An 8,463-nucleotide genomic window follows, 5' to 3' on the forward strand; every position below is an offset into this window, starting at 1 on the left:
ACTGATGCTATAGAAGAGTTTAACTGCTGTTTAACATGTATGTTACGTATCATTGGGCACTTTTAAGTGGTTATACGGAAATTCCCAAGCATTTTTACTGGTTATACACCATATACTTGCGTATCACATAGACTACAGCACTGGATGGGGCACACATTGGAGGCAATGAGGGGTTCAGGGACACTTCAACATGTGACTAATGGTGGAGTCGAACCCCCAACTCTCGCATTGGAGGACGACTGCTCTAACACTCAGCCACAGCTGCTGCTGCTGCTACTACTACTACTACTACTACTACTACTACTACTACTACAGTAGTCCCTCGCTACTTTGCCATTCATTTATCGTGGACTCGCTCTATCGTGGTTTTTCAAAATAAAATTGGACATGACACACAACTGCCTGATTGATGGATGAGCCTCGCGATCTGCATGCAATTTTTATTTAAAATAAATTATTTTAAATTATTTAGCACCTCCTGCACCTTTGTGCAGCCCATACTGCAGGATAAACTTCCTGCTGCAGCTGATCAGCTGCTCTCCATGTAGAGTGTAGAAGTGGGCGTGGCCAAGAGCGCTTGCAGGTGGCAAAGAGCAGAGGAGGCAGAGAGCTGCAATCATGATATTTTGTGCTCTTTTAGAGCGTTTAGAGTTTAGAAACATTGTTTAGAATATTGCAAGAGTATGGGAAGGTTTTTAAAACATCTATATATATATATATATATATATATATATATATATATATATATATATATATGTAGTAAAATAAACTACTATTTACTACTTGTACTACTATTCCTACTTGGTAGTTTTTCACTTCTCGCGGGGCTTCAGGGTACGGATCCCACACGATAAACGAGGGACTACTGTACTACTACTACTACTACTACTACTACTATCACTACTACTGCTAATAAAAAAAAACAATAATAATAACACTAGTAATACTACTACCACTAATAATAATAATAATAATAATAATAAAGGTCCATTTTGTTTTGCAAGGTTTTTTCAAAAACAATACACTTTTCCAAGGAGGCTTGCTTGGACTACATCAATAATATAAACAGAGTAAGTAGTTGTCATGTTTTTTTTTAGACTGTCTTAATTTAGAGATCCTGAAATAATCCATTTATATCTGTATTTCCTGAAAAACTTGTCATTGTCTCAGTTTGTACAAACAGTATTTAGACAAGTACATGATTTTCTGTGTAGTTTTTGTGTACTTATGCAAATGTAGTTCCAGACACCAAGAAACCAAGTATTTTTTTGGCCTAGTTGAAGATTTTTACTTTATTTATGGAATCTGAAGGTTAAGGTGAATGAACTCTGGATCTGTGTAGGTGTCACAAAATACTGTAAATACATGAAATATAATAATCTAACAATTGATTATCTCTAAATTTATGTGCACAAATGTTATTGTAATATTTTTAACTAAAAATATCAGATTAAAAGTGAATGTCTTCTTATTTACTGCTTCTTTGCTTGACTTTGCAGAAAGAGCTCTCTGAAAATATTACCCTTGTAGAGGCAAACAGTCCAACGGTAAATCCAAAACAAGTCTAATATTTTTGCACACGCCATGTATCTAAATAGTTTATTTGTGTAATGGACTCATTTTATAGAATTTGCAAATGTGTTCTTCTTTCTGCAGGACATCTTGGACTGTACATTGTATAAAATACATCAAGAGAATAAAACTAATACACAGTTACATTGGATTCTAGTTGATTGCAATATAGCCGACTGGGTGAGTGAATACCATGTTTTCCTTGCCATAATCGTAAAGTTGGCATCATTCTTGTTTGCTGGTGTTTGTTTTGATCTTTTGATTGTACAAATGTAATGATGAAGCTGTTGTTTGTTCATAGACTGAATTGGAAACAAAATGTGGCAAAAAACCTGTCATGAACAAGAACATCTCTGTGTTGCTCTTGTTATGCTTGGTGACCACAAGGATCGAGAGCTTCAGTCTTCCAGGTATAAAGCAATATATTTGATTTTGATTTTTACAACCCCTTTGGAACACAAATGCATGCCACACCTTGTTTTTTCAAGTCAAAAGTCAAATGTTATTACTGCAGCAAATCACACCAGGAAACGGTGTACAGAGCCACTACCGTAATATGCTGTGATCATGAAAGTTTTACAAATAACCTTTAAAAATATATAATACATAGTGAAATAATATTGAACTGAATAGATCTGTCCATCTATGAGTGAAATACAGACTGCTTTTCTCCTTTTGACATTGTTTTAAATTATTGTAGTGAACAATGTGTCTTTTGTTTTTAGCGAGATTTTTGAGTTGTAATAAAGTAATATTTGTGTACTGTAATGATTGTGAGTGTGGACCCCAGGAAAAATAGTCTCTACTTCAGGAAAGACTAATGAGGATCCTTATATAAAGACAACAAACAGCTTCAATTGTACAAAGTGCTTCACAAAACTAAGATAAATGAAGTTAAAATCATCAGAGGGTATCAGTAAAACCAGAAACACAAAACCACAACCAAAACATTAAAAATAGACAATACCAGGTAAACCAGCACAATAAAAAACATAATCTTCTGCTTAACCGAGGTAACTTCCAGTGAAAACAACTGTGTTTGAAGGGTTCATTTAAAATGTTTAAATATTTTAAAGGATATTATCTGTACAAACAGGCTTTTCCATAAAGTTTGGGCCACGATGGTTAGAAGTTTTTGGTCTGCAGACCTTAGTGCTTTAGATGGAGTAAGAGGCTTGAGGAGTTCTGACAGGTATGATGGTGCTTAAATAATCTTTAACTAGGCCTGTCACGATAACACATTTTGCTGGGCGATTAATTGTGTCAGAAATTATTACGATAAACGATAATGTTGTTTGAAATTTTACAGTAATTAGTAATTATTGTCAAAAATCAGAAAAAGTCAGAAATTTTACTCTCGTACAAATCCTAAGTGCTCGATTACAACAACCTTTACGGCTGGGCAGTATTTGCACCGTTGTGTATGGTCCCCCTGTTTGAAGGCGAATAACGTACAAAAAAACAACATGTCACCTACTGTAGATTCTCCTACTTTGATTCCAGACATTTAAAGCATGTATGTCACTAAGTTTGAGGAAATGCAGCTGTGGGGTTTTAAAGACATTACAACTTTAATGCACTTTAGCACACAGCGTCAGGTCTGTGCTCCTCGTGTTTATGGGCAGGTTAAAAAGAAAAACACATTACCACTGAGTTTTTTTTACTTGTGTTTAACACCATTCATCTAAAGCAGTCCTTCTCAAATAGTGGGGCGCGCCCCACTGGGGGGGCCTGGAGCAATGCCAGGGGGGGGCGCATGTGACCCCGAGGAACATTTTGCGGCAGGGATTAATTTAATTTTATTTATTTTTCACCATTCTGTTTGTGTCAGGGTGCGTTCGGCAACTGTTTGCTAAAATTCGGCAACTCTCAGTCTTACTAATAATAAAGTTATAAACAAATATGTCTGTCTTGTCGTTTGGGGAGCCATGATGGAACCGTGTCACACTGTGACACCTCCTCAGCTGGAGATGCTCTGGACGTTTGTCACCCACAGCACGCATGAGACAGAGAATAAACTCAAAGAGAGAGAGTTACCTGCCCCTCTTCCTCTTTTACTTTAACCATTTTTTTTAGTTTGTCAAAGTAAGTTTTTATCTTATTTTTTAAATACAGAAGTAATGTTTAATAAATGTTGGGACCATAGGCGTCACAACCATTATATGTGAAGGGGACATGTCCCCCCACATTAAAAAAACGTTCATTAGGCCCCCCCCCCCCCCCACACACACACACACTTTTACTATAAAACATTAGTTCAAGCGGTGCAGTTTCTCTTTCTTCGTGAACAAATCCATTCCACTTGATTAATAGGAGAATACTCAATCTAATACAACTCCACTCCAGGTTTTCCAGGTTACCTCCACCTCTACACACAACTGTGCAGCTGCTGAGTCTCCTGCTTCGGCAGAAAACGCGCACAGGTGCAGGAGATGGAGACACCTCTCTGTTACTCACTTGCCAGTTTAGCAGCTTAGTGCAGGCAGCTGTTGACCAGGGGGTTGATCATCAACATATATTCATGTTAGGATGCTTGAGAGGAGCTACATCTGTAGCATGTTAGCTTAGCAGTAACTGTGACGCTGTGAGACGCTGCAGGTGTAAGAGACGCTGTGTGTTCAGGTGCATTAAAGTTGAAATGTCTTTAAAACCCCACACCTTATTGTCCTCAAGCTTCATGAGAAACATCATTTAGATGAGTAGTGTTGAACACAAGTAAAAATGTCCAGTGGTGATGTTTTTTATTTCTCTATAAAGACAAATAGTGCAGACCTGACGCTCTGTATTAAAGTGTATTAAAGTTAAAATGTCTTTAAAACCCACAGCTGAATTTACACAAACTTGGTGAGAAACATGTTTTAAATGTGTGGAATTAAAGGAAATCTAGGTGAAATGTTGCTTTATTTTTTTTTTGTACAGTAGTGTACACTTCTTTGCGTGCGCACACACTCACCTACACACATCATTGTGTCCCCCCCCCCCGCCCACATTACGGATGCTTCTGACGCCCTTGGTTAGGACTCTATTATTTGCTAACAAGTCCTCCGCTCTGGACGCATTTCACCCACAGCACGCAGCAACAAAGAGTATAAACTCAAAGCAAGAGCGACACCTGCCCTTCTTTCCTCTTTCGCTTTGACAAAATTTTAGTTTTATCGATTGTCAAAGCACAAGTTTGATAGTTTTTAAAATTTGTTATAAAAACAGATGTTTAACAAATGTTAGGACTCTATTCTTTGCTAACAAAATATATTTTGTCATTAAACAACTTGTCAGGTTCTTCTCTTGTGAGCGCGTTCCCCTGGAACCCCCCCCCCCCCCCCAGCCCGCTCGCTCGCTCTTGAGCTCTTTGCAGCTTCTCTGAGACCAAGTCCAGGTCCAGGTCCAGGTCCAGGTCCAGTTAAACACTGAGCAGGAGCTGAGAGCTGCAGGATCATGTTTCAAACTCCGCTTCAAAAAGCTGTGCACTGAAAAACGTGCTCATTGTAGCCATCAATCCTGACTTCATGATTTTAATTTAAAAAAAAAACACAAAAAAAAAACAGCACAAATTGTTTTATTCATTTTTGTTTTGTAGGTCAAAGTGTTTTATGTAACACTCCTGAGTTAAAATGTTGCCGATCAATTTTAATTTATTATTATTTATTGATTGTATTTAATTTGATTTTTCAGTATCAAATGGTCAAAAATGTTTACAGTTTAAATAAGGAGATATGTATTTTTTTTTAATTTCAGGCAAATTGTTGCACTTTAAGCCTTTTCTGTTACAGATTATAAAACAATGTTAATAATCTTTGTTGTAAGTTGATCTATATTTCTTTATTTATTTAATATTAATAAAGGTACAATGTTATGCAGAGGTGTACTTATAACAATTTTTTAGACAAATTATACTATTTATTGTCGTGGCGGAGAGTTGGGGGGGGGGGGGGGGCGAAAAATGTTTCCTTTTTCTGGGGGGGGGGGGGGTAACAGAAAATAATTGAGAAGCACTGGTCTAAAGGATGTTTTTCACCAAGTTTGAGGAAAATAAATTGTAGAGTTTTAAAGAAATTTCAACTTTAATGCACACGTAGTGCGAACATGAAAGGTACCGGCCCAGCCGTACGGGTTGTTGTAACCGAGCACTCTTGATGTGAGCGAGAGTGAGGTTTCTGAATCCAGGGAGGGCTTTACTGCAGTCATGTGGTTGTTGCACTTCTTTGTTGTCAGAAGGTGGGCTGCAGCATTCTGAGCAGCCTACATGTGCTGGAGGAGGGCTGTCAAACAGACCCGTGCCCAGGTACATGACTAACAAGTCAGGTCACATGATAAAGGACCATCAGACTAGCAGCTGATCATTAGTGCCCTGATGGCCACTTGTTATTCACAGAGGGCTGAGTGATACTAGCAATCACAGCATTGTAAGAGGGGGACAATTGAACCCGGAGGACTCCACCCTGTTTAATGATGGACAGGTTCTCCTCACAAAGATGGCCTCCTTTACTCCTCTCTCAAACCATCGTTCCTCTCTGTCCAGGATGTGAACATCTTCATCCCTGACTTGAATCTCTGAAGTATGCACTACTTTGTGTTGGTTTGTGGGGGGGGGGGGGGGGGACTTTTCTTTTCAGAGTGCCAAATCAAGATATTTAAAGAAAATTAAGTGCTGCATAGATATTGGAAAGTAAATTTTATTTAAGACGTAACCTGAAAGACTTTTCAGGCGTTCTCTTGTTTTAGCACAGTTAGCATGTTTAATATAAACGTGTATCCCCACTACTCTTAAGGAAAAGAAACTGGCTCTTGTGACATTGTTGGCCTAAATATGCAAAACTTAAAAGTTATGCGTTTACTTTTTGGAATCTTTAAAGTTCAGTCTAGTTTATAACCATAACAACCAATATAAAAATTAAAATAGTTTTAGCCCATCTTAGGACAAAGATTTTTGGTGTATTTGTCCAACGTGATTAATTTAGACTTTCTCAAGATTCTTTGATAGAATGCAGGTTTTCAACATTTTATTTAAAACAACTTTATTTTCACTTAAGGACATTGGGGGATGGGTTGAGATTATCCAGGGGCCACTTTTGGCCCTCGGGCCACATGTTGTCCATGTCTGGTCTAATAAAAAAAGTGAAATACATTGAAGTTGGTGTCTGTAGAAAATGTTAAGAAACATGAAAAAGCAACCTTAGACACCTTACTTCCTGAACTATGCTTACAACTGCACCCACCTGTTGATTAAGTGTAAGACGGAAAGCTTGCTCATAAAAGATGCAGGTACATGTACATTTGTCCTAATAAAGTACTGCTTGTTTGAATACTGCTGTAACGACGTAGCCGAGGTATTTATCTGAGTCACACTGAGTTTCACTGAACACAATCAATGTTGCCTCTTCTGACATAACCCTGAACTCCTCACAGTCCTTAAACTAAACATCCCATTATTACTAGAAATTAAATCTCTACAAAGTTTTTTTTTTTTTAATTAATTCACAAGTACATTATAATCATGACTAAAATGCTGAAAAACATAATCACATTTGGCATTCTGATTTCTCTCCGTTTCATTTTACAGAGTGTACCGGCTTTGGTGAGTACACATATTGGTGGTATAAGTATAAACAGCTATATGATGTTTTATAGTATGAACATGTGAGTGCTGAATACACTTGTTATGTTTCAGTTTACAATTTGTTTCCAGTGTATGACCTTTATAATTCCTTAACGGACCTCCTGGTATGTTTTTCTTTAGAGGTTGTATGGGAATATTTTCAAGACATATTGCTTTCATCTACTGGTAAGTTAAAATATTTTAACGTTGTTTATTGTTATTTTCCTTCAAAATAGCAGAATTTGAAAAGTGTAATTGCATTTGACTGGTGAGATTTAATATACTGATAGGACTCACTTTGTAGATCATAAATCTGTTCACTCAGAGAAACATATTTATGTAGCCTCTTTTAATGTGGCTGCAGCAATTTTTGAATTCAAGTATTTTAAAATTTTCCCAAAGAAATGTTTCTGACTGACCTGTGCTACTGCAGAGATGATGTTAAATCTGCTTTGTTTGGGGATTTAAAAAAAAGTGGGGATCTTTTTAGAAAATTTTAGTGGGGAAACAAATCTCTAACAAGCACGTTATTAAAAAGTAAAAATGAATTCTTAGAAAACTGAGAAAAGGTGTGCTATTGCAAATAAAATAAAAATTGCAAGAGGTGTGTGTGAGCAAGAAGGTCTACAAACCTGACTCAATTACATCAGTTCTGTCAGGAGGAATCTGACAAACAATTGTGAGAAATTAGTAGAAGAATTTGATCTAAATCATAAAGTTGAACTGCAATGATAATTACAATGAATTCCAAATGCTAAGAAAAAAGTTTATACTTTAAAGGAAGTATTAAAAAAAACCTCATTATTAGCATTTAATGCTATTATCATTTGACAAGTAGAAATTGTATTGGAGCGATACGGTGGCTCTGTTGGTAGAGCTGCTGCCTCTCAGCAAGAAGGTTGCTGAACTGACTCCCAAATGGAGGCTTCTCTGGTTATGGGCACCAGTGACCCTCGCAACCTGAAAAAAAAGAAGAGGGCAAAGATAATGGATGGATGGATGGAAATCCATCCATTTGGATAGATTTCCAAATGAATTTGGATGGGAGGCAGTCTCCCTTCCAAGGGTCTGGTTATTACTTGGATGGGAGACTGCCTGGAAATACCAGGTGTCGTAAGCTTGGGGAGTGGTGGTGCAGAGGTTAGAGAGGGTGGCCCTGTGATCGGAGGGTCGCCAGAAAACTTCCCGGTTCAACTACGCGGCCCAACAACATCAAAATGTGGGTGGAAAAAGTGAAACACCCACACCTGCCTCCACCACATTTGCCCCACTCTGGGCCCATGAGCAAGGATCTT

At 37.6% G+C, this 8,463-nt stretch overlaps 1 long non-coding RNA gene across 1 annotated transcript; it reads left to right on the top strand.

The window, feature by feature from the left end:
• The first annotated feature begins 1,710 nt into the window (after positions 1-1,710).
• LOC119422061 lies at positions 1,711-7,321 on the top strand. The gene is made up of 4 exons (XR_005187395.1): positions 1,711-1,752; positions 1,874-1,982; positions 7,133-7,147; positions 7,310-7,321. It is a non-coding gene; the product is annotated as an uncharacterized LOC119422061 (long non-coding RNA).
• Positions 7,322-8,463: the final 1,142 nt, after the last annotated feature.

Source organism: Nematolebias whitei, chromosome 15 (genome assembly GCF_014905685.2).
Source record: "Nematolebias whitei isolate Nwh7 chromosome 15, NemWhi1, whole genome shotgun sequence".
In the NCBI taxonomy this organism is placed as follows: Eukaryota; Metazoa; Chordata; class Actinopteri; order Cyprinodontiformes; family Rivulidae; genus Nematolebias; species Nematolebias whitei.